Source organism: Schistocerca americana, chromosome X, assembly GCF_021461395.2.
Source record: "Schistocerca americana isolate TAMUIC-IGC-003095 chromosome X, iqSchAmer2.1, whole genome shotgun sequence".
NCBI classification, from domain to species: domain Eukaryota; kingdom Metazoa; phylum Arthropoda; class Insecta; order Orthoptera; family Acrididae; genus Schistocerca; species Schistocerca americana.
This window is the reverse complement of record NC_060130.1, coordinates 120830045-120855440: the sequence shown is the minus strand read 5'-3', so window position 1 is coordinate 120855440 and position 25396 is coordinate 120830045.

Genomic DNA, 25396 nt, shown 5'->3' with positions numbered 1-25396 from the left:
GTTTAAAGACTGACTGCCCTAGGCCGCAATACAGCCACCAGAGTGTCCTTGAAACTGACCTACAGCAGCCCCCACCTGCCCTCACTGTCCATCACCCACAGCCCCCACTTGTGAATTGGCTGGAAAAAGGCTGGAGTGGAAGGTATTGTCTTTATTTTTGGTAGGAAATGTATTCAATTGAGGACATGTCGGTGTTGAAAAGAGAGGAGATTAATAAGTGTTTCACCTGTAAGCTTAGAGCTGAGGACTGCGTACAAGCCCCCCACATGGTGAATGGAAGGCATTGGTAATGAATAAGTATATGAGGAATACTTTTCAGCAAATAATAGTGATGAAGCAGTATGGACTGAGGATGCATTTCGCAACCCATAGGGACTACAGTTGTACTGAAGCTGTTCATGATTTCTGAAATGGCCAGTCAGTCCACAATGCAGGAGACAACTTTTTCCTATTCCACATACCCAAGCTGAATGAACCAGATGTGCTCGTCTTGGTGTTTGGGGCTCAACTAATGACGTTTGAAACGGGTTTTGCTCCCCTTTTAGATTATGTGTGTGTGTATGTTCACCTTCCTATGTGCTGCAGTCCACAATACCACTCAAAATTGGCGGAAACTGTCCTACAACCACTGCCAGAATAATTGTCTCCTACTGATCTACAAGTGTGCAGCTGCTGAGAATCTTGAACACAGATAAATGGTAAGTGGGGATAGGACAGAAAACTCTCACGGAGGCCTAGGAAGAGTAGCCTCCTATCGATCTACAAGTGATATAGCTGCTGAGGAAGTTGTACACAGATAGATACAGTAGATACATGGTAAGAAAGAACGAGGCAGAAAACTATCAAAAAGTGTAGGACGAGTTGCCTCTACAAATCTGCAACTGAAATAGTTGCTCAGAAACTTGTACACAGATACATCGTAAGAAGGAACTGGGCAACAAACTAACACGGAAGGGTAGGGAGCCCAATACACACTACCACAACTGATGGAAAATGCTCTACTGCTCTAATTACTCATCGAAACCGTGGTAAAAAACGCCACTCATAAACAACAGGTCATAATACAACACACACTTTGAGAACTGAGAAAAATCATTGTAATAACAGAAATTCTGGAAAAACCGACGATAAAAGTCTCACCAGGAGAGAGTGGAAGCAGCCCCATGTGTGTTCACCTCAACGTGTGGACAAACACTAACTAGCTTAAAACCAGTCTTGTCTCTGTTCATACTTCCCCTCCTTCTTCCCTCTTCTCCTATCATAGGTAGGGATATCGTTCACCAGGCCTGTTCTAGCCTGCCGCTGATGGTACACAAAGAGATCTATCTACTGGCAGTGAGATACTGTTTCTGGTCTGCTAAATCAGTCGCAGATTGACTAGAGACTAAATAACAGGATGGTTCCTACAAAACGTTAACCGTATTTCACGGAAATACTGCCTTTCCTGGACTATTCGTTATGAATGAAGAACTGAACGATCAATAGCCGCTTACTTTCAAAGGTTCTGATTGTGCCGATATTGTCCGAAAGTGGTCCTTCGCTAAGTAAAATCAGCCACATGTGCGAAAAACATTGAAATAACACCTCCCACATAAATGATAGACACGCAGATCGTTATACTAGTAGTCTCATAGTGTGCCGATCGACCCGCTCCTACCCCTCCCCCCCCCCCCTACGCCCCCGCCCCCTCACAGATGGAGAGCAGTGTCTGCATTCGCTAGCCTACTCTACTGCATGTGGTTATAACCTGTCACTGCGCACATTTATTCTGATTCCTGAGGTAAACTGTCTGAAGGCTGTCTGGTAGAGGTTTCAGACACGCCACTGTACGGAATAACAGAGCGCGTGTGTGTGTGTGTGTGTGTGTGTGTGTGTGTGTGTGTGTGTGTGTGTTCTAGATGCTGGGGAAGGATCAGATTCCTGCTGTACAGGCGGCGGTGGATGAATAGATGGTGGAGGAGAAATTTTACATAGATCACATGCATCTTGTGAAGCGTGCCTGCCAAAATTTTGACGTTTTTAGCAGCTCAACTGCTGTAATGTCAGCACATTTATTTTAAAAAAGTGACTGAATAAACACAAAAATTCATTTGCTGCATGAAGTATTACCATCATTTATTCTCTAGGTGTGATACTTATGCTTGCTTCAACGAATATTATACTGACAGACCTCACCTGACATTGTGTAAAGGGTATAGTCTCACATTTTTAAAGCATATACTGTGAAAGTATAAGCAGTGGAATTAGTACTAAATCAATGAAATTTCGAGCTAAATAAGTGTAAACTCACACTAGTGTTTTGAACTTATGCTTGCTGCAATGATTATTGAACCAGAACATCGAATTTTGGGTTGAATAAACTACAAAATAAGCACTTAACACCATCCACAGCCATTAAATATACATTCAACTGGTAAGCTTCACACACTATGGTGAGTAGGAGACTTCACCAATAGCCAATAACGTAATGCTGGTAGGACCAAACAACAGCATCATAATCAATACTGAACGAACATTCCAGGATGGATAGACATGCTTTTCTTGTGAGTGGTACCAGTGTGTCTGAGGAAGAGAGAGATGTATTCCCCTTATACGCGAGCAGCAATAATAATTATTAAAAAAACCACACACACACACAATAGCAACTACTATGTTAGGCTATGAGTGCATCCAGTACTTGCTTCTTTAGGAAGATCGACATTGTAATAACATCACATGATTGTTGAAAAAGAAATCCTTTCACCAGAACAGTGCCTGGGTGTTCACCTCGATGTGTGGACAGAGACTACGCAGCTTAGATCTGGTCTTACCTCCCCTCCTACGTCCCCTCCTCTCCTCCCCTCCAAATTCAGGGTAATGGTTTTCCAGGTACGTTCTATCCTGTCGCTGATGGTACGCAAAAAGCTCGATCCTCAGCAGGTGCTCTGGTTTGGTTGATATTAGGCTGACAATGATATATTGTTTCCAGTTTGCAGCTGGACTATCCCATTGGTAGTGGTTCTGCTTTTCCAGACCTGTTATATCCCCTCGCTGATGGTACATATAAAGATCCATCTGTTGGCGATGCTCTGCTTTGGTCGGTGTTAGACTGACAATGATATACCGTTTCAGGTCTGCACAAATCAAACTTAATTCTAGGAAATGCCGACTCCTGAAACAATAGCGAAATACTTGGCTATGGGAGGGTCAAGCTGTAGATTGGGAACATATCGTCAACCCAACACCGACCAAAGCAGTGTTTCGTTTCCTATGGAACCAAGGGTGAGATGCACTCGCAGTATAACATAGTCGTTGCTTTTTTTTTTTTTTTTAAATACTCGCTCGCTTTCAAGAGGATTACGTCTTTCCCCTCCTAAGACACACTGGCACCACTCACAAGAAAATACACGTTTCTCCATCATTGGATTCTTCGCTCAGTTCTGATTATCGTGTTGATGCTGGCTCGTAAGAGCATTAAGTTATTGGTGAAGTCTTCTGCTCACCATAGTGTCTACAACTTGCTAGCTGGATGTATGTTAAGGGCTGTTGGATGGTGTTAAGTGCTTATTTTGTAACATATTCAGAGCAAGATTCAATATTCTCAGCTGTATAATCTATCTACCAAGCATAAATTAATACCATGAACGTGAGTTTACACTTATTTAGGTAGAGACTTCACTGATTTTCAGTACTATATCCGCTATTTGCACTGTTCCCATCACAGTATTCATTTTAAAAGTGTAAGGCTACACCCTTTACATGATGTGAGGTGAGGTCTGCCGATACGCTATTTGTTGTAGCAAGCATTAGGATCATACCTATAGAATACACAATGGTAATACTTCAAGAAGAAAATGGGTGTTTGCGTCCATTCAGTAACTTTTTTTAAATATATGGGGTAGCATCACAGCAGCTGAGCTGCTAATAAAGGCAAAACCTCAGGCAGATACGCAGTGTGTTACTCCACGAAGACCAAGTGATCTGTGTTAAATTTATCCTCCACCATCTATTCCTCCACCGTTTGTACAGTACAAACCTCGTCCTTCCACAGTATACGAGAACACACCCACCCACACATATACACAAAGCTATTATTCGGCACAGTGGAGCATATGAAACCTCAACCGCACAGCCTTTGGACAGTTCAGAATAAACGCATGTGATGAGAGGTTATAACCGCATGCAGTGGTGGAGGCAGCAAGTGCGGACACTGCTCTCCACTTGCCGGGGGCAGAGCGGCTCGATCGGCGAACTGTGAGATGACTAGTATAAAGATCCGTGTGTGTCTTATTTGCATGGGACGTATTATTTCAATGTTTTTCCTACATGAGACTGATTTTGCTTAGCCGAGGACCACTTTCAGACAGTGTCGGCACATCCACAATGTTTGAAAGCACGCCACTTTTGACTGTTCTTTTCTTCTTCCGTGATGAATAATCTAATATTTCTCTGTTATTCCATGGCGATAAACCTTTCCGAGAAATACGTTTAACAGCTTGCAGGAAGCATCCTGTTCTTGAGTCTTTTGTCCAGCTGTGACTGATTTCTGCAGACCGGAAACAGTATATCACTGACAGCAGATGGATCTCTCTGTGTGACGTCATTGACAGGCTAGAAGAGGCCTGGAAAACCGGGATCCCTACCTACGGGAGGAGGGGGCGGGAAGAGGATAGGTGGGAGGGGTGGTAAGGCGGGTTCTAAGATGGTTGGTCTGTGTCTGCAGATCGAGGCAAAGCATGTACAGCTGCCGCAACTCTCTCCGAGTGAGATCTTTTCGGGGTGGTTTTTGTGAAGTTGTCTCCTGCACTGTCGATTGACTGTCCATTTCAAAAAACACAAACAGCTCCCGCAGAGTCAGTAATCTCCATGAGTTGCGAAATGCATCTTCAGTCCTTCCTGCTGCATCACCATTATTCGCCCTACGCTCATCCATTATCACCACCTTCCATTCTCCATGTAGCCCTTATGACTTCCTTCCATTCTCCATGTAGGAGACTATGGACGAAGCGAGTCTCCACGAGGCTATAATCCACGACCGTGCTGTTCTGGCCTACCTCGATTCAGTACATGTTCAATTGTTCTCCTAGCCTAATTGACTAGCGACCTGCCACAGCTCTACAGCGTACACTCTCTGAGAAAGAAAGGAGATAGAGCATATATTATTACCACCAACTTCAAATCGTGCAATGATCACCATTCAAAGATAATGGGAAATTATAGCTCGTACTGAGGCGTTCAGATAGTCGTTTTTCCCTGGCGCGATCCGCGAGTGGAGTAGTGGGGAGAGGGAATATGACATTGCTCGAATAGTGCCCTCCGCCACACACCGCTTGGTGGCTAGCGGAGTATACATGTAGATGTAGATGTAGATATGTAGTTTACTTTTGATATCCATTTTCTACATAAAAATTAAGCTGTTTCTGTAACAAAAACTTTTTTCCTTCAATACATCGTTTTTCGCCAAATAGGTTGGCATGAATAGCTCTTAAAATTTATAAATACATACTTTATTTCGAGTATCATTTTTAACAGTAACTTTTATTATGGACAAATATGTAACTAATGGTAACGATGAAATGATGTAAAAAGCAGCGCCGCTACGCCATCTGTTGACAGAGCGTTTACCAAGCAGGCACAAGAGGCCGTTCCTGTCTTTCCAGTGTATGCTATGTCCATGTTAGGTCATCGTATCTAGTTACTGCTGCTATTTTGTGTTACTTCATGGTTTTCCTGCGGATTTTTGACGTCTTGTCAAAGTTTTATTTAACACTTGTATTCAAATGGTATGTATTCGTCTATCAAAAATAATTGTTGTGCAACTACACTGCATATTTAAGCCACGTGTGTTTTATGTACGTACACTATGTAACTTCATATTTGTTATTGTATTCTTATTAGGTCATCTGAAGACGGTTAAAGCCAGAAAAGCGTAATGAAGAATAAAATAAATGGGTTTACAGAAATCTAGTATCTGTTTTTCCGCGATCCTCCAGCCTTTTTTCGATTCCTTATAGTTTTTGTGATTATAATGTTTGCACACTTCTCCTAAGACTTTCAGTCAAATATGCAATGTGTAATCACTCCCTACTCGGCTAGATTCCGAGCATTGTAAATAGCGATAGTTGGTACCTCTATCTGATATACTTCCATTGGCTCCACCAAATTGTTAAAACTTTTGCTAGGCTGGGATCAACATCATGAACGGTGACGATTGCAGCCTCACTTTTACACAAACTTCGCAAAAGCAGCCGAAAAGTGCAGCAGTGGACACTGATGCACTTCATGTATCCATCAGTGAAGTGACTAGCAACGCAATTATCGCTTTCTACGACGCATACACACACCAACATGTTCCACCTGCCGATGCACCAACAACAAGAGACCTCAGTCCTCGTCGAAATGTCAACGAGACCGTACGGAGGAGGAAGGACATGACAACCACCAGACAAAATGCAGAAAGAGTTACGTGTCGACGCCACCTAAGAAGGATCCATCACCCACCAACATGCAAGCCGCACTGCTAACTTATATTCAATTACGAACAAAGGGCCTTTCATCTTCTATGTTGGAAGCAGAGACAGAAACGTAGGAAGGCCCCACCCTATGGCGCTAGAAAAAGTTATTAGAGGGGAATACGAGTCACTATTCGAGCACATAATCAGTATTACAAAAAGAAAACTGAACTTTTTTCGAACGGCCATCAAGGCCCAACGGTACCGACCGGCCGCCGTGTCATCCTCAGCCCACAAGCGTCACTGGATGCAGGTATGGAGGGGCATGCGGTCAGCACACCGCTCTTCCGGCCGTACTTCAGTTGACGAGACCGGAGCCGCTACTTCTCAATCACGTAGCTCCTCAGTTTGCCTCACAACGGCTGAGCGCACCCCGCTTGCCAACAGCGCTCAACCTGATGGTCACCCATCCAAGTACTAGACCAGCCCGACAGTGCTTAACTTCGGTGATCTGGCGGGAACCGGCGTTACCACTGCGGAAAGGCCGTTGGTAATCGGTATTACAGCAGCAGGGAAAAACCGTTTGAAAATTAGGACTGTGTGAGGATTATCTGCAAATGCCGTAGTTCAACATTATTTCTTAAACAAGGCAAATTTGGAGGCCTATATTCCGAAGTTCTTTAATACTAAACAAGGCATCATCAGTAGTGCTGAGACCTCCGTCAGGAGAATGAATTGCTAACGGAAATAAAGTGCTGCTGCGAAGGTATTGCCATCAGGCGATTTAGTAAAATTAAAAATCTGAAAGGGGAAAAGGTAACAAAGACGTCAGCAGATAATGTTGTGATGTTTAGATCACATCGACTCCCACAGTTTGCTTATACTCATAGAGTTCGCCGTCCAGTGGTTGTATACGCTGTGTCATAAAAAGTATCCGGACACTCCCAAAACCATACGTTTTTCATGTTAGGTGTATTGTGCTGCCACCTACTGCCAGGAACTCCATATAAGCGACCTCAGTATTCATTAGACATCGTGAGAGAGCAGAATTGGCCGAACCACGGAACTCACGGGCTTCGAACGTGGTCAGTTGTTTGGGTGTCACTTGTGGCAGACGTCTGTACGCGAAATTTCCGCACTCCTAAACATCCCTACGTCCACTGTTTCCGATGTGACAGTGAAGTGGAAACGTGAAGGGACACGTACAGCACAAGAGCGTACAGGCCGACCTCGTCTGTTGACTGACAGAGACCGCCGACAGTTGAAGAGGGTCGTAATGTGTAATAGGCAGACATCTATTCAGACCATCTCACAAGAATTCCAAACTGCATCAGGATCCACTATAAGTACTATAACACTTAGGCGGGAGGTGAGAGAACTTGGATTTCGTGATCGAGTGGCGGCTCATAATCCACACATCACGCTGGTAAATGCCAAACGACGCCTCGCTTGGTGTAAGGAGTGTAAACATTGGACAATTGATCAGAAGAAAAACGTTGTGTGGAGTGACGAATGTCGGTACACAATGTGGCGGTCCGATGGCAGGGTGTGGGTACGGCGAATGCCCGGTGAACGTCCTGTGACAGCGTGTGTAGTGCCAACAGTAAAATTCGGAGGCGGTGGTATTATGGTGTGATAGTGTTTTTCATGGAGGAGCTTGGCACCTCTTGTTTTGCGTGGCACTATCACAGCACAGGCCTTCACTGATGTTTTAAGCACCTTCTTGCTTCTCACTGTTGAAGAATTGTTCAAATGGCTCTGAGCACTATGGGACTTAACAGCTGAGGTCATCAGTCCCCTAGAACTTAGAACTACTTAAACCTAACTAACCTAAGGACATCACACACATCCATGCCCGAGGCAGGTTTCGAAACTGCGACCGTAGTGGTCGCGCGGTTCCAGACTGAAGCGCCGAGAACCGCTCGGCCACCACGGTCGGCTCACCGTTGAAGAGCAGGAATGTCGATTGCATCTGTCAACACGATCGAGCACCTGTTCATAATGCACGGCCCATGGTGGAGTGGTTACACGACAATAACATCCCTGTAATCAACTGGCTTGCACAGAGATCTGACCTGAATACTATAGAGACCTTTGGGATGTTTTGGAAGGCACACTTCGTGCCAGGCCTCACCGACCGACATCGATACCTCTCGTTAGTGCAGCACTCCGTAAAGAATGGGCTGCCATTCCCCAAGAAACCTTTCAGCAACTAATTGAACGTATGCCTGCGAGAGTGGAAGCTATCATTAAGGCTAAAGGTTGGCCAACACCATACTGATTTTATGGATGGCGCCACGAACTTATAAGTCCGGATACTGTTGATCACGTAGTGTACATACACTCCGTCTTACAGTGTTATAATTGTTTGCGATTTGAACATGGCAGCAAACAGTGCAGAAGCAACACAAGATGTGCATACCGCGCACGCCAACACAGAAGTGATGGCTGTTGGAGGGGCAGTCAACCATCCTCTATTATTCTGGTGGGCGCAATGATCAATCTTGAAATCGCCCAATGTACTTCAAACATAATAAAATTAACCATATTAGTCTCTCAATAATATTACATTTCGAGAAGGCTGCTCCTTTCGACTCAACAACGGCTCAATGCAAATATCGGCACCACCACCTACGATCCGCAGCAACCGATTCATGCCATGACAAAAGTGCCTCAGACGTCAGGAACGGTGGCTGCAGTGGGTTCACCGCAGATGCCACTGCTCCCGCCTCTAACACAACACGCTCATCTACATCACCAGCAACGCGTAGATTCTGTGGAACGTAGAGGACCCCTGGAACTAACTGTACCAACCAGAACGCTGCCTTCCTCTTCTCGACTGATTCCCAACCCATACCCAGCACAATAAGAGAGACTCAACCAACAAAATGATGTTGGGAACTACCTCGTTAATAATATTTAGGTATGAGCTTGGTTGTGATAAATGATATGTCATACCAGCAGGCTACTACTCCGTCCAGTATTCGATCCGGATGTCCAAAATATGTTGACCACACTCCCTCCAAAATGGCCTTTAAGTCAGATCGAATCTAGTATAATATATTTGTCCAATGAATACCCGTTTATCATTTGCATTTCTTTTTGGTGTAGCAATTTTAATGGCCAGTAGTGTATTATACTAGAACTAACATGTGATTACATTTTCACGCAATTTGGGTGCATAGATCCTGAGAAATCAGTACCCAGAAAAACCACCTCTGGCCGTAATAACGGCCTTGATACGCCTGGCCATTGAGTCAAACAGTGCTTGGATGGCGTGTGCAGGTACTGCTGCCCATGCAGCTTCAACACGATACCACAGTTCATCAAGAGTAGTGACTGGCGTATTGTGACGAACCAGTTGCTCGGCCACCATTGACCAGACGTTTTCAATTGGTGAGAGATCTGGAGAATGTGCTTGCCAGGGCAGCAGTCGAACATTTTCTGTATCCAGAAAGGCCCTTACAGGACCTGCAACATGCGGTCGTCCATTACCCTGCTGAAATGTAGGGTTTCGTAGGGATCGAATGAAGGGTGGAGCTACCGGTCGTAACACATCTGAAATGTAGCGTCCACTCTTCAAAGTGCCGTCAATGCGAACAAGAGGTGACCGAGACGTGTAACCAATGGCACCCCATACCCTCACGCCGGGTGATACGCCAGTATGGCGATGACGAATACACGCTTCCAATGTGCGTTCACCGCGGTGTCGCCAAACACGGATGCGACCATCAGGATGCTGTAAACAGAACCTGGATTCATCCGAAAAAATGACGTTTTGCCATTCGTGCAGCCAGGTTCGTCGTTGAGTTCACCATCACAGGCGCTCCTGTCTGTGAAGCAGTGTCAAGGGTAACCGCAGCCACGGTCTCCGAGCTGATAGTCCATGCTGCTCCAAACGTCGCCGAACTGTTTGTGCAGATGGCTGTTGTCTTGCAAACGTCCCCATCAGTTGAGTCAGACATCGAGACTTGGCTGCATGATCCGTTACAGCCATGGGGATAAGATGCCTGTCATCTCGACTGCTAGTGATACGAGGCCGTTGGGATCCAGCACGGCGTTCCGTATTACCCTCCTGAACCCACCAATTCCATATTCTGCTAACAGTCATTGGATCTCGACCAACGCGAGCAGCAATGTCGCGATACGATAAACCGCAATTGCGATAGGCTACAATCCGACCTTTATCAAAATCGGAAACGTGATGGTACGCATTTCTCCTCCTTACACGAGGCATCACAACAAGGTTTCACCAGGCAACGCCGGTAAACTGCTGTTTGTGTACGAGAAATCGGTTGGAAACATTCCTAATGCCAGCACGTTGTAGGTGTCGTCATCCGGTGCCAACCTTGTGTGAGTGCTCTGAGAGGCTAATCATGTCCATATCACAGCATCTTCTTCCTGTCGGTTAAATTTCGCGTCTGTAGCACGTCATCTAAGTGGTGTAGCAATTGTAATGGCCAGTAGTGTACATGACTCAATAATTTATTGTATCTCACAGGGAATGGTTCAATTCGACATGTTCAGATCTAACCTGAAATTTTCATACAGGAAGAATACACCGAAAGAAGTGCACTGTCAAAATTTTAGCTGCTAAGGCGCATTGCAAGTATTTTTAAAGAAGTGTTACTCATTTCTGATGCACGAATAGCGGCTTATAACAGCGGTTTGTTCAACCCTTGCTACCTGGTGGCGAATCGCTGAATAATCAGAAGCAGCCGTCACAATAAAACGTAGTGCTGCATAACGCCAAGTTCAAAGTGCACACACGCGAATATTATGCACTTAAAGCATACTAAAATGTCTCAAATCATTAACTGTTTGAATAACTTGAGGCTTATATCGTCAGCTAAACTGATGCTGATATAATTGTTACATTACAGATTACTTCTGTTAATCAGGGCTTTAATATGTTAACACGGAATATTTTATAACAATATCTGTAGCACAGTTCTTGTGATAATTTTTGAATAATGTGTAATTTATTAAAAATGGAACAGTTTCTTGATTATTTCCACTAGTTTCTCACAAAAATGCGAATCTTCTGTTGGATGACGAAAACAAACATTTTCTTTACACAAAGCACACCTTATAAAAGAAATATTAATGCATTTAGGCACGTCATGTTAATTTCTAGTTTTATTCAGACAGAACTGGGATGGAGTAGGTAATGGTCGCGGTCATTATTCTGTATACTGTGCTGCGTACCAGGCGTACTTGATCAAATTCGTAAAACCTGATGACGCAAACTGACAGTACTCAAATCGACAGCTACATCTGATGCTAAATCTGAAATGACAATGTGCTATCATAAATTATATTGACCGACATTTTTGAAAAATGCTTTACAGTGTAGAAAAATTTGTTTATCAAGAGGCTGAATCTTTTCTTCGTCATCCTAAAGACAGATGTGATTATATGTAAAGCAACGAATTATTTGCTGCAGCTGGTAAGAACATGTTTCGGATGTAATAATGAAAATTATTCTGTTCCGTTTAGTGAGATTTTGCTACATCGACAGCAAGATTTTTGCTGCAAAAGAGCCCTTTTTAAAGTTTTTGTCCTAATTTGCCTAGGGTTCTGAATAACGGTATGAAACTGCGCAAACAGTAATCCACATATCACTGATATTGTTGTATACGAATGTGTCACCGACTGCACAAGTGTCTGTCTTTCTTTCACTCGAAATGATGAAGTTCTTCCACGAAATGTGACTGATTGGGTTTATACACTGCATTTTACGCGATAATTAGAAGCTTCGTCTTTATGCGAACTACGAATTTCCCTATAGTATTACCTATTAATTACTCTCCTGTTCATGTTTACTTGAAGTAAACTTCGTAATTTTGTGACTTCCTTTCCTCATAATTTCATGAATCTGTTCGACTAGGTCGAAGAAACCTGGAAATCATTAAGTTCAAGCTCACTTGCAATACAGATTGCGCATTTACGGTCTCCGTCGGTAATGGTGCACTGACTCTCACGAGCAGTTCTAAATCTGTCGAATAGTTTTTCTTTCACAATTTTGATAGCTCCATTTTGGGGCATATTTTATGCTTTTCGCAAATCTTTATTCCATTTATGCAGTTCACATTCAGGTTTCACGAAACAGAACCGACTTTGCACACTGCTTGATCAAAAATCGTTTTCTCCGTCCTTCGTTTAATCAACAAATTTACAGCCTTTCCTTTGACACTGAAATCTATCACCGTACATGTTTTCTGAGGACTAGGCAGGTACTCTGTTTTTGTTCTGACTTTAGTTCGCACAATAGTCATCGCTCGAACCACAATTCTCGGAACTGTCAGTTCCTTATAATGTTTCCACAATTTCTAGTAAAATGTCGACATCGTTCGAATGGCTGTACAGGAAATTAGCTAATAAATAACAAATATTTAGGTCTTCAGGAGAAGTAGATAAATGCGACTGCATACCACGTTATTCATGTTTTCATCTTTGCAAAGGTTGAAATCATTAACTGGATTCCACATTACTGTGAAACTGTGGAACCTGCGCAAAACAAATGCTGTCAGCTAGCATGTACAAAGAAAACACAAAGAAAATTAATTTTCTTATCTCATTTGTTAACACTTAGCGATACCGCAATGTCCTGCTACTTGTCTTGGATATTAAATGAGTTGCAAATTCAAGCAAATACTATCTGGGAACAATTGTATAAGAGAAACTGAAATTTACTTCACAAATGACGACCGTGTCGTGTCGTAATACTTGTTTACCGAATTGCTATCAACCAAGGCTACAAACCCCCTGAGTTGATCATGAGCTGACTAATGTGTCTATGGCAGGGTTGTACATTCCTCCAGCCACCTGGCGAGCTATTAATTTGCAATTTTTAACTTTTTTTAAAATACTTGCAATGAGTCTTAGCAACTATAATTTAGACCTTGCGTTTCCTTCGGTAAACTCTTCTTGTAAAACATTTTTAGGGCAGATTTCGACACGTCGAATTGGGCAGTTCCCTTGTCAGTAAATGATGGTTGTCAACAGTGCATCAGAATTCTTTAATGAATTAAAACTCTGGACTCGAGATTTCAGGGGGTCGGATGGAGTGCGGGGCTGCAAGTGCCTGCCTCCCCTTGCGGACGCCTAATGCATTCAGTGGCCTTCGGGAATTTGGTACTCATTCCTCGGTGTAACAGCCTGTCACTAACTGCCTGACTAGACGCTATTCGATGAAATCCAAATATCTGAAGACCGTCGAATGTATTAGATTTAAGTAGCAATGTCCGTATAATAACCTAATTCCTAAATATACGAACGATAAAATTAAAATATAATCCGTAGCCGCCAAATAGCTAAGATAATTTGTTAACACAAATTTATGTGGTCGCTGCAAGTGTTGCTGTTTTGGTTGGCTGGACAGCAAACACCGTGTTACTAGAGGAGGCCGAAATGCACGCGTTTTAGCTCACGCAGGCTGGAGTGAGGTCTGGAACATGACAAGGAAATTAGAATTTAGGTAAACGGACGTAGCTGGTGGAATACTTATCTTTAATCCATTAATGATGAACGTCGGTCTTGACGGTATATGATTCACAATATCAATAGTAACTGATAATGGCGCCTTGCTAGGTCTTAGCAAATGACGCAGCTGAAGGCTATGCTAAACTATCGTCTCGGCAAATGAGAACGTAAGTAGGCAGTGAACCATTGCTAGCAGAGTCGGCTGTACAACTGGGGCGAGTGCTAGGAAGTCTCTCTAGACCTGCCGTGTGGCGGCGCTCGGTCTGCAATCGCTGGTAGTGGCGACACGCGGGTCCGACGTATGCTAACGGACCGCGGCCGATTTAAAGGCTACCACCTAGCAAGTGTGGTGTCTGGCGGTGACACCACAATTGCCCTTTTCTCTACATCTTCAAGATAAGTGTGGTGTGGACACTCCCATCTTCCAAGGAGAGACTGTCGTGCACGCAGGGCTGCAGACATAAGTTGTTTGTTTGGCGAGCACTCAGGCACCCTGTCGCACCTCGACTAGCCAAATTAATCAGCTGGTCTTAATCATACATCAAATATTTAGTATTTATATTTGAAGACGATTACACTTTCAAATACTGAAATTTATTTCTGAAATTCAGCTTAACTGTACCTAACAGGTGTAGATACTTCAGGTAGTTCATTTACACCTATGAGGTCCACATAATTTGAGTTTATGGAATAAAGTTCAGTATTTGAAACTGTAGATCGTCATCTAATATGAATATATACACTGAAGTTTCAAAAAAACTGGTATAAGCATGCGCATTCAAATACAGAGATATGTAAACAGGCAAAATACGGTGCTGCGGACGGAAAACGCCTATATAAGACAAGTGTATGGAGCAATTGTTATATCGGTTACTGTTGCTACAGAGGCAGGTTATCAAAGTTTAAGTGAGTCTGACGTGGTGTTATAGTCGGTCCGAGGCAGCGATGAAGTGGGGATTTTTCCAGTACCACCATATCACGAGTGTTCCGTGAATATCAGGACGGTAAAACATCAAATCTCCAACATCGATGCGGCTAGAAAAAGATCCTGCAACGACGGGACCAACGACGACTGAAGAGAATCATTCAACGAGACAGAAGTCAACCCTTCCGCAAGTTGCTGCAGATTTTAATACTGGACAGCACGCGAACCATTCAATGAAACATCATCGATATGGGCTTTCGGAGCCGAAGGCCCATTCGTGTACCCTTGATAACGGCACGACGCAAAGCTTTAAGGTTCACCTGGGCCCATCAACACCGACATTGGATTGTTGATGAATGGAAACATGTTGCCTGATCGGATGGGTCTCGTTTCAGATGGTATCGAGTGTAGGGGTATGGGAACAACCTCATGAATTCATGGACCCTGCATGTTAGCAGGGAACGGTTCCAGTTGGTGGAGGCTCTGTAATGGTGTATGGCGTGCGCAGTTGGAGTGATATGGGACCCCTGATACGTCTAGACACGCCTCTGACAGGTGACACGTACGTAACCATCCTGTCTGATCACCCGCATCCATTCATGTCCATTGTGCATTCCGACGGATTTAGGCAATTCCAGCAGCACAGTGCGACACCTCACACGTCCAGAATTAATACAGAGTGGCTCCAGGAACACTCTTCCGAGTTTAAACACTTCCGCTGGCCACCAATCTCCCCAGACATGAACATTATTGAACATATCTTGGATTCCTTGCAACGTGCTATTCAGAAGCGATCTCCACCCCTTCGTACTCTTACGGATTTATGGATAGCCCTCCAGGATTCATGGTGCCAGTTCCCTCCAGCACTACTTGAGACATTATTCGAGTCTATGCCACGTAGTGTTGCGGCACTGCTTTGCGATCATGGGGGCCCTACACTATATTAGGTAGGTATACCAGGCAGACGAAGACAGGCCTGTGACGCAAATGACGACGATACTCTATGACTTCTCGTTGTCTTGATTCTAAAACATGTACGCGAATCACGAGATGTGAGAGTATGGGTAAATGAATCAATAATCTATGAGAAGAAATGGATACGTGTGTGACATGGATGTTTGGATCGGTTCTCAGGTTCGAGTCCCGGTTCGCCACGATTTTTCATTTGTCGCTCTAGGTGGTACATCTATAACTATTACATTTAAGTTGAATTTCAGGAATAAATTTAAATATCTAGGAGTATTTGCAACAGGTGGGGGGGGGGGGGGGGGGGTTGAACGTAGCAATAAACATCGACATAGTTTATAGTTCAGTGGAATTTAATCATCAATGATCAGCTTCACGTGGATGTGGCGTACCTGTAGAAACTTGTTGCCTCCCTTTCTCGGCGAATTGAGGGCCAGAGGTGAGATTAGCGTCATGTCTACCGAGAGTGGCCTTTTTTTGTCCTGTATGCATATTTTGTTGTGAACAGGGCTTTATGGCCACAAGTGTTAATTGTTACTTCAGTGTCAACAAATTCTGTGCCTCTTTTTTCGGTATTCTGCAACACCGATTGTTTTCATTTTTTTCACGTGACCATGGCCTGCTGATAACTTTTCCAACTGAGCTTGCTTTTCAGGTGTATTAACTATCACTGTTTTGTGCTGGTTAAAGTGATGTGTGGATGTGGAGTACAGTAACGTGTCTGAGAGGATTACGAAACTGAAAGGTAGAGAGAGCGCGCAGCACGGCCAGGAACATTGCCTACTCCTCTCGCGGTACAGTTAAACAAGCGAACTAGTTGGCTTAGCTCTGTCCGAAGTACAGAGAACCACCAATACATGCTCCCATTCCATGAGTCATGGCAAAGACGTTTGCATTTTTATTCAAGATTTTGGGGCATACTGTACATGCGTACAGTACAGGACTCTCTCGCCTTCCGGTTTTGCTCAAATACTGTCAATGAGAATTTTTGCCACCATCAGCTACTTCTGAGGAGAGACCACACCAGTCGGTTAGAGGCTTAGGTTAAGAAGGCGGATTGCAATTGCAGCACTGATCAATGCATTTTATACCAGTGAGAAGAAGTATGTTAAAAAGCAAAGGAACGTTGCTTTAAAAAGCCACATCAGGGCAGACGTTACTTTGTTCCATGGTGTCCTTTATAGTACTTCAATAGATAGCGTTGACACATAAGGCTGGAAAATTTTGATATGTCTCACAAGTCGAACGTACGACACAGTCTAACGAAAGCTGTTCTCTCTAAGGAAATCCAGTCAGAGTTAAAACACATAATAATTGAGAACAATACGAGTACCAAACTAGTATCATGTGGTAGCCAAAAGCGGTTCACTTGTAATGAGTCATCGCTAAACAGGATTAAAAGACGAATTTCAGTGGTTTCTGGCAAATAATAAAAAAATCTGTGTAACTTTTCTTTCCGTGTGACGCGTAATAAAAGTTATGTTGAATTTCAGAACTGAGAAATTAGGACCAATATTTGGTCTCAGAGCCCTTGTAGAACGGTTCTGTTTGTTTAACTGATTCGCCCTTATAGTTTAAGAATCAGTGTTATGCAGCGCAATTCTTGAAGTGAGGATGTCTGTAACCGTTATGTTCCTGGTAACCTGTATCCTAGACATCTCATGTGGACAAACTATGCTTTTCGTACCGAGTGAGATGGTACAGTGGTTACCACCCTAAACTGCATTCAAGACGATGGAGGTGCAATTCCCTGAAGATTTCTTAAGTAACAGAACCTAGTGCGTTGTCATCTACGGCGAGTGTTCATCAGAGACAAGGATATCATCAGGAGGGCCCCAGAGAAGTGTTCTCTATACTCGTAAATGATCTGACGAATAGGATGAGCAGCAATCTGTGACTGTTTACTGGTGACGCTGTAGTATGCGGGAAAGTCAGTCATTTGACTGTAGAAGGCTACAGGATGACTTAGACAGATTTTATATTCGGTGTGATGAATGGTAGCTTACCCTGGCTGTAGAAAAACTTAAGATAACGTAGATGAATAGGGAAAAAGTCCTGTAATTCTCGAGTAAAGTATTAGTGGTGTGCTGATTGACACTGTCACTGGATTAAATATCTAGTCGTAAAGGTGCAAAGCGATATGGAATGGAATAAGCACGTAAGGACGGTAGTAGGAAGACGAGTAGTTGATTTAGGTTTAACTTTAGAAAAGTGTAACTCACCTACGAGGGAAATCGCGAATAGTAGTGCGACCCATTCTTGAGTATTGCTCGAGTGTTCAAAAGCGTGCAGCTAGATTTCTTACCGGTATGTTTGATCAGCATGCGAGTGTTGCGGAAACGCTTTATGAACTCAAATGGGAATCAGTGGCGGGAATCAGTTTTCGCGAAACACAATCACGTTTAGAGAACCAGCATTTGCAGATGAGTGCACGACGTTCCTATCGCCGCCAACCTACATTTCAGGTAAGGATAGCAAAGTGAAAATAAGAGAAATCAGGGCACGTACGGAGGCATATAGACAGTCGCTTTCCCTAGCACCAACTGCAAGTGGATCTGCAAAAGAAACGACTGGTAGTGGTACATGGTACACTCCGCGGAGTATTATGTAGATGTAGGTAACAAAACGGAAAATCCAGTGCTTTGGAGTTTAGAGACAAGCATGTTACACTATGCTGCAGAAATACTACAGATGGCATCTGTCATTAGGAAAGAATTTCGAGGTAATAATGTCTTTACTACGGAACTGGGCTACGTTGGCATAGAGTAAGTCACAATTGCAGCTAAAGTCTTAGTCCGTTTAAGATTAATGGGATTTTGTAAGGGATTAATTGTTCATTATTGTGGAAATGTTCTTGAACAAATCGAGGAATAAAAGTGCTGCTGCTATAAATGTATCTACAGAATTATCTTTGATTGGCAACGTGATATTGATAATTGTGACATCATTAACAACATTATCATCAATTTGTAAACTCGTTAATGCTCCCTCAAAACAAAGAATTATATTTTATTTACATGCAAATACGTAATATATACACTCCTGGAAATTGAAATAAGAACACCGTGAATTCATTGTCCCAGGAAGGGGAAACTTTATTGACACATTCCTGGGGTCAGATACATCACATGATCACACTGACAGAACCACAGGCACATAGACACGGGCAACAGAGCATGCACAATGTCGGCACTAGTACAGTGTATATCCACCTTTCGCAGCAATGCAGGCTGCTATTCTCCCATGGAGACGATCGTAGAGATGCTGGATGTAGTCCTGTGGAACGGCTTGCCATGCCATTTCCACCTGGCGCCTCAGTTGGACCAGCGTTCGTGCTGGACGTGCAGACCGCGTGAGACGACGCTTCATCCAGTCCCAAACATGCTCAATGGGGGACAGATCCGGAGATCTTGCTGGCCAGGGTAGTTGACTTACACCTTCTAGAGCACGTTGGGTGGCACGGGATACATGCGGACGTGCATTGTCCTGTTGGAACAGCAAGTTCCCTTGCCGGTCTAGGAATGGTAGAACGATGGGTTCGATGACGGTTTGGATGTACCGTGCACTATTCAGTGTCCCCTCGACGATCACCAGTGGTGTACGGCCAGTGTAGGAGATCGCTCCCCACACCATGATGCCGGGTGTTAGCCCTGTGTGCCTCGGTCGTATGCAGTCCTGATTGTGGCGCTCACCTGCACGGCGCCAAACACGCATACGACCATCATTGGCACCAAGGCAGAAGCGACTCTCATCGCTGAAGACGACACGTCTCCATTCGTCCCTCCATTCACGCCTGTCGCGACACCACTGGAGGCGGGCTGCACGATGTTGGGGCGTGAGCGGAAGACGGCCTAACGGTGTGCGGGACCGTAGCCCAGCGTTATGGAGACGGTTGCGAATGGTCCTCGCCGATACCCCAGGAGCAACAGTGTCCCTAATTTGCTGGGAAGTGGCGGTGCGGTCCCCTACGGCACTGCGTAGGATCCCACGGTCTTGGCGTGCATCCGTGCGTCGCTGCGGTCCGGTCCCAGGTCGACGGGCACGTGCACCTTCCGCCGACCACTGGCGACAACATCGATGTACTGTGGAGACCTCACGCCCCCGTGTTGAGCAATTCGGCGGTACGTCCACCCGGCCTCCCGCATGCCCACTATACGCCCTCGCTCAAAGTCCGTCAACTGCACATACGGTTCACGTCCACGCTGTCGCGGCATGCTACCAGTGTTAAAGACTGCGATGGAGCTCCGTATGCCACGGCAAACTGGCTGACACTGACGGCGGCGGTGCACAAATGCTGCGCAGCTAGCGCCATTCGACGGCCAACACCGCGGTTGCTGGTGTGTCCGCTGTGCCGTGCGTGTGATCATTGCTTGTACAGCCCTCTCGCAGTGTCTGGAGTAAGTATGGTGGGTCTGACACACCGGTGTCAATGTGTTCTTTTTTCCATTTCCAGGAGTGTAGATTGTGTGATGGAAGATGACACAAATATTTGGTATTTAGGGTTATAAGAAGCAGAAAATACCAGACACGAACCAAGTGTATGAAAATCATTCGTTTCTGTCGGATTTTGAGAATAAAGCCGGGTCCGCACTGATCAGTACCGACCAGCACCGTTACCGGATATAAGTACACGTCTATCCTAACACAGATTACACTGCGGGTATATGCTGCTCGCATTTCAGAATACCATGCCTCCGCTACCAATCTGATCGACGTTTGTGTGTGCAGCTTAGCTCAAACTGAGAGCGTGTCGTAGCCACAACTTTCCCTTGTGACAATATTGTAACGTGACAAGGAATGAAATTTTAATTCTATGATAAAATCTAAATTGAAAGATTTTTAACTTGTCCTGCAATTAGCAATAGCTAAACTGTAGGAGACAATGACGGGGCTCTTCTAGAATGGCTGTATATCATTCTTCTTTTCCTTTTATTTATTGCTGCGATTTCAAGCAACGAGCCAATAACTGAAGAGACTGGCCTATCAAATAAGATCTGCAGAACATTTAAAGAAGTAATTGGAAATGTAGCCGGCCGAAGTGGCCGTGCGGTTAAAGGCGCTGCAGTCTGGAACCGCAAGACCGCTACGGTCGCAGGTTCGAATCCTGCCTCGGGTATGGATGTTCGTGATGTCCTTAGGTTAGTTAGGTTTAACTAGTTCTAAGTTCTAGGGGACTAATGACCTCAGCAGTTGAGTCCCATAGTGCTCAGAGCCATTTGAACCATTTTTTGAATTGGAAATGTATTTATTACGAAACAGATCCAGAACTTACCGTTATTGCTTCAAGCAAAACGTCAATGGAGCAAATTATTGTGATAGCGAAAACGGAATATATACTAGTATACATTAATACCCTAATTCGTCTACACTACTCCTGTCAGCGGCTTACTACTGTTTTTATCTTGAACTGCGTTGTTTATTCTTTGATACTATCAGTATCAGTGACGACCATGGTGGAATGCGTAACCTTGTGTGACCGTTTTCATGTAACATACCAGTAAGAAGCTTAGCACTTTCTGGCGTGAGTGTGGATGTGGTAGCTAGACGTGAGTATCGCAACTATCATAGTGACTGCAAACACCACAACGATTTTGCGTCTCACAGTTCTGGACACAGGTTTTCTTGTAAAGATTAGGAAACGCTATTTTTTGCCAGGATGAAAGAGAAATTGCAGTTATTTCAGTAATGGCCTATAGAACCGATGACATGTGCTAAAACAATTCACATCGTCTCCAATAGTCTGAGTAATTCTTAACCTGTACAATGAATGTACCCACCAAGTAAACAAGTATAGAATATCCACGACACATTCTGCCGACTAAATAGTGTGGTGAAAGAGGTAATCTTTCACTTGGTACCTAGGCACATGAAAATTCGCGCTCTCGACAAGAGTATTGGGCGCACAGTAAACCAGTTGTAACAACCTAGAACAGTGTACTGAAAGTCCCTCGTTTAACTGTGCCTTCCCTTACGTGCTGTCACTTTGCTTTTATACAGAAACATCTGCCAAAGAGAGCAAGTGGATACTTAGTCTGTGGTGCCATATGTTCTTGTGGTATATACTGGTACGACAAATTTAGTATTTCATGAATAGTCGTACCAAGAAGAGTTGGAGCAGTGATAAAGTACTGGGCTTTACTTAGACTATCGTAGATGATGTTATTTATGTCACTGCAGCTGTCTGTGTGACATTATAATCGATGTAGATACCCACTTATCCAATAATTAGCATCTGAAGATGGAGGATGTTGATCCTGAAGTGTATAATGTTCTAAAGAGAATTTATTAATAAAATGCTGCTGTTGTTTAATTTCACTTCTTGAAACATTGTACTGTTCCTGTTGCAACACATCTGATTCATTTTCATTCAACTAGGTGAAACTGATTGCTTGCGATCATAACCTCTACGAAGCTACAAAGATTTTACCCTTACACTGGTCTGCCGTCGCAGACTTTCGCGCTCTCGACAAGAGTATTGGGCGCACAGTAAACCAGTTGAGTCACAGGTCAATCTGTTCCTACGGACGACGACGGCTACTTATTATAGTTGCCAAATTACTGGAGTGTCTGCTCTTCGCTCGTTAGGACGCCCGAGTAAAGCTAATAATTCCACTCTGCGGAGACCTGTCGGTCTCCTCAACTTGCTATCCAGAAATACTCCCGGAAATTACTAAACGTTGGGCCTATCACGCAAATAGCTCTGGAGCAGCCACGGTTTGATTAGCGTTTGTGAAATTTATTCTGCTATTCTGGGGCTCGTAGCAGTCCAGCGTAACAGAGGTGCACCGCGGGTGGCCTGTGCCAAAAGCAGCAGGCGCTACGATGGCGAACACCGCCACAGCAGTTTCAGCGCAAGCCTCGTCCACAGGCGACTGCGGCGGTGGCATCGCTCCAACAGGCCGCAGGCAGCGCCGACCGGCAGAATCACGAGCCCGAGAATTATCATCCTGCCCTGGCGACTGAACAGTATTTAGCCTACCGTGAGGCTACGCTAGTCACTTCTAGACGGACGAGCTCTTCGGGCTTTACGCCGGCCACTGTCCCGGTTCCTCAGTCAGAAGCTCTCCTGGAAACCTCTCGTACCATCCTTGGATCTTCGCTTTAGACGAAACGTGGAGCCGCCAGTAGTCGTCCTCGAACTACGCCGAGATCTGCTGAACTTTGGTATTTTGGACTGACGCAGTGTTTGTGTGGTTAGAAGCAATCAGTTTCTCGTGAACCAGTATTTTGACTCTTGGAACTCTGTTTCAGTTTTCAGGAGCTAACAGTCCACCGGACTTACGTATGTTACCCGTTTCAAAGACAGAGCTTAAACGTTTACTCTTTCTTGTGTTGTATAATTGCTTTAAACGGGAACCTTTTAAATTAGGATTTACCGTGACCGCTATTGATTTCGAAGGAGACAACAAATTTACTGTGACTGGTCACTGTTTATTTGTTTCCAGAAAGCGTTTCAAAGATTTAAAGCTCCATGATCAGGTTGATTTTTTACGTGTTATGGGATATGTGTGTTGTGTTACGACTTTGGGGTAACATGTGGCACTGTCTCCAGTGGTCACGGACTCTTTTCTTTACCATAATAAACGGTCACACTTTGTAAACAAAGGTGACCATCTTTGTTTACAAAGCTAGTTCTATAGTCCGTTTAAAATTACTTGATAGCTGACGTCTGTTGCTTGCCGCTACGGTGTTGCCATACCGTCCGCCAGAGTCACTACACAGATGCTGTTAGTGTGTAACGCGGAGTGATGTTGAAAGCGGCCGCCTCAAGGTATGTCGAAACGGAAGATGCTCTGTCGACAGCTTATTTTAAGTGACCAATGGCTGAACTACGGCAGGAGACGAGTTTTGTATCTCTAAATTTAAATTTGTGTCCTAAACTAACCACAGCTTCGTGATGTGCAATGTACCCGAGAAAATGGCTGTCAACAATCAGCGACACAACTAAAGTCACGATCACTTTATTCACGGCGATTAAACCTAACCTCTAGAAGAAAACTCAAGACATAAAACGTTCAGTTTCGAGGCTAAAAGCAAACTGTAATTTTTTCCTATCATTGGTTGCCTGAAACTGTCCTCTCTCTGACTACAAGAGCAGCCACGTTGCCAACTGATAAACATTCCTCATTGGCACGGTTGCAGATTTAGGACGACACAGGTAGACTCAAGACGAAAAAAGAATGATAGGTAGAAGAATAAGAGCAAATAAAAAAGTCAATACAGTGATGAAAATGATCTGCCGAGAAATTATAAATAAAGAAAACACATTTAAACCAATGAATTGAATAAAAATAATAATGAAACTCTTTTGATTAGATTTAGAAACAAAAAAAAAATTCACGATATGTGTTGACATTCGAACCTACGACCTACGACATCGCAGCTTATAACACTGAAGCTTATCTAGAGCAAGCCGATCTCTGTGATTATGGTAACCGCAAATGTGGTGCTGAATCGCATCTACTGCGGAAGTATCCAGTAGATTAGTTAGTGCTGTGTATGAAACAGGTGTATTGAAAGGTATATGCACGGGCCAAATTAATTCAAGTTTTGTAAAAAAATATTATATTGGACCAGAGATGGTCAAATTTAGTATCGATTGTGTAGTAGCGTTGCTGCTCAGCAGCAATCACTGATTCAAGTTGTTATGGATAGAATGGCTTTGAGCACTATGGGACTTAACTTCTGAGGGCATCAGTCCCCTAGAACTTAGAACTACTTAAACCTAACTAACCTAAGGACATCACACACATCCATGCCCGAGGCACGACTGTAGCGCCTAGAACCGCGCGGCCACCCCGGCCGGCGTTTGAAGTACTACCAGACAGCAATGCGAAGAGCGTTACCATTCCGCAGATAAAAGTAAGTATTTTTTTTTATTTCACGGATAGCATTCATTAAGCACAGAGACCATAATTTATAAATTGATCAAGTTTTGTTTTATTACCAGGCCCAATTTCAAATCAATAGTGTTGCATTAGATTCTATTTTGTGTTAGTAAATTCATACAGTTTTGGTTTGTTTTCATGTTATTGACAGTTTACATTTTTGCAGCTAAATTAAATTTATGTTCTCGCATTCTAACAGTTGTGTTTCCGAGTACTGTCAGATACGTAATTTCAATCTTATTGCAAACGTACATGTTTCAGTATTTCATTAGCATCGTTTTGTATGTGTGTTGTTTGTGGTGTGGCTATCATGTATGATGAAATACGAAATGATTCGGGATCCAAACAAATCAAGAAAGAATTGGGGACAAGGAATTGGAAGTGAACTGACCAATTTTTGAGGCAGTTGGCAACGGCGAACGGTTCGGCCGTGACATTGAGCGCTCTGATTGGAGGAAATCCGCTCCAACACGTGAAGTGTCAATTGTTAAGTAATTTTAATCAGACTATGGGATGACCTGGTTCCTTTCAACTCATTATTTCGTAGCGATGTCTTTGGTGCTGTTGTGTCCTCCAGAGCCAGTCGTTTTCTGTGTCTAAGTGTGTCGCCCAAAACTTAGAGAGTTATGCTAAGCCACCTGCGAACAAATATTTAACAAGAAGTTTCCAGAAAGATCCGTTCCTGTCGCAGTGTTATCCTT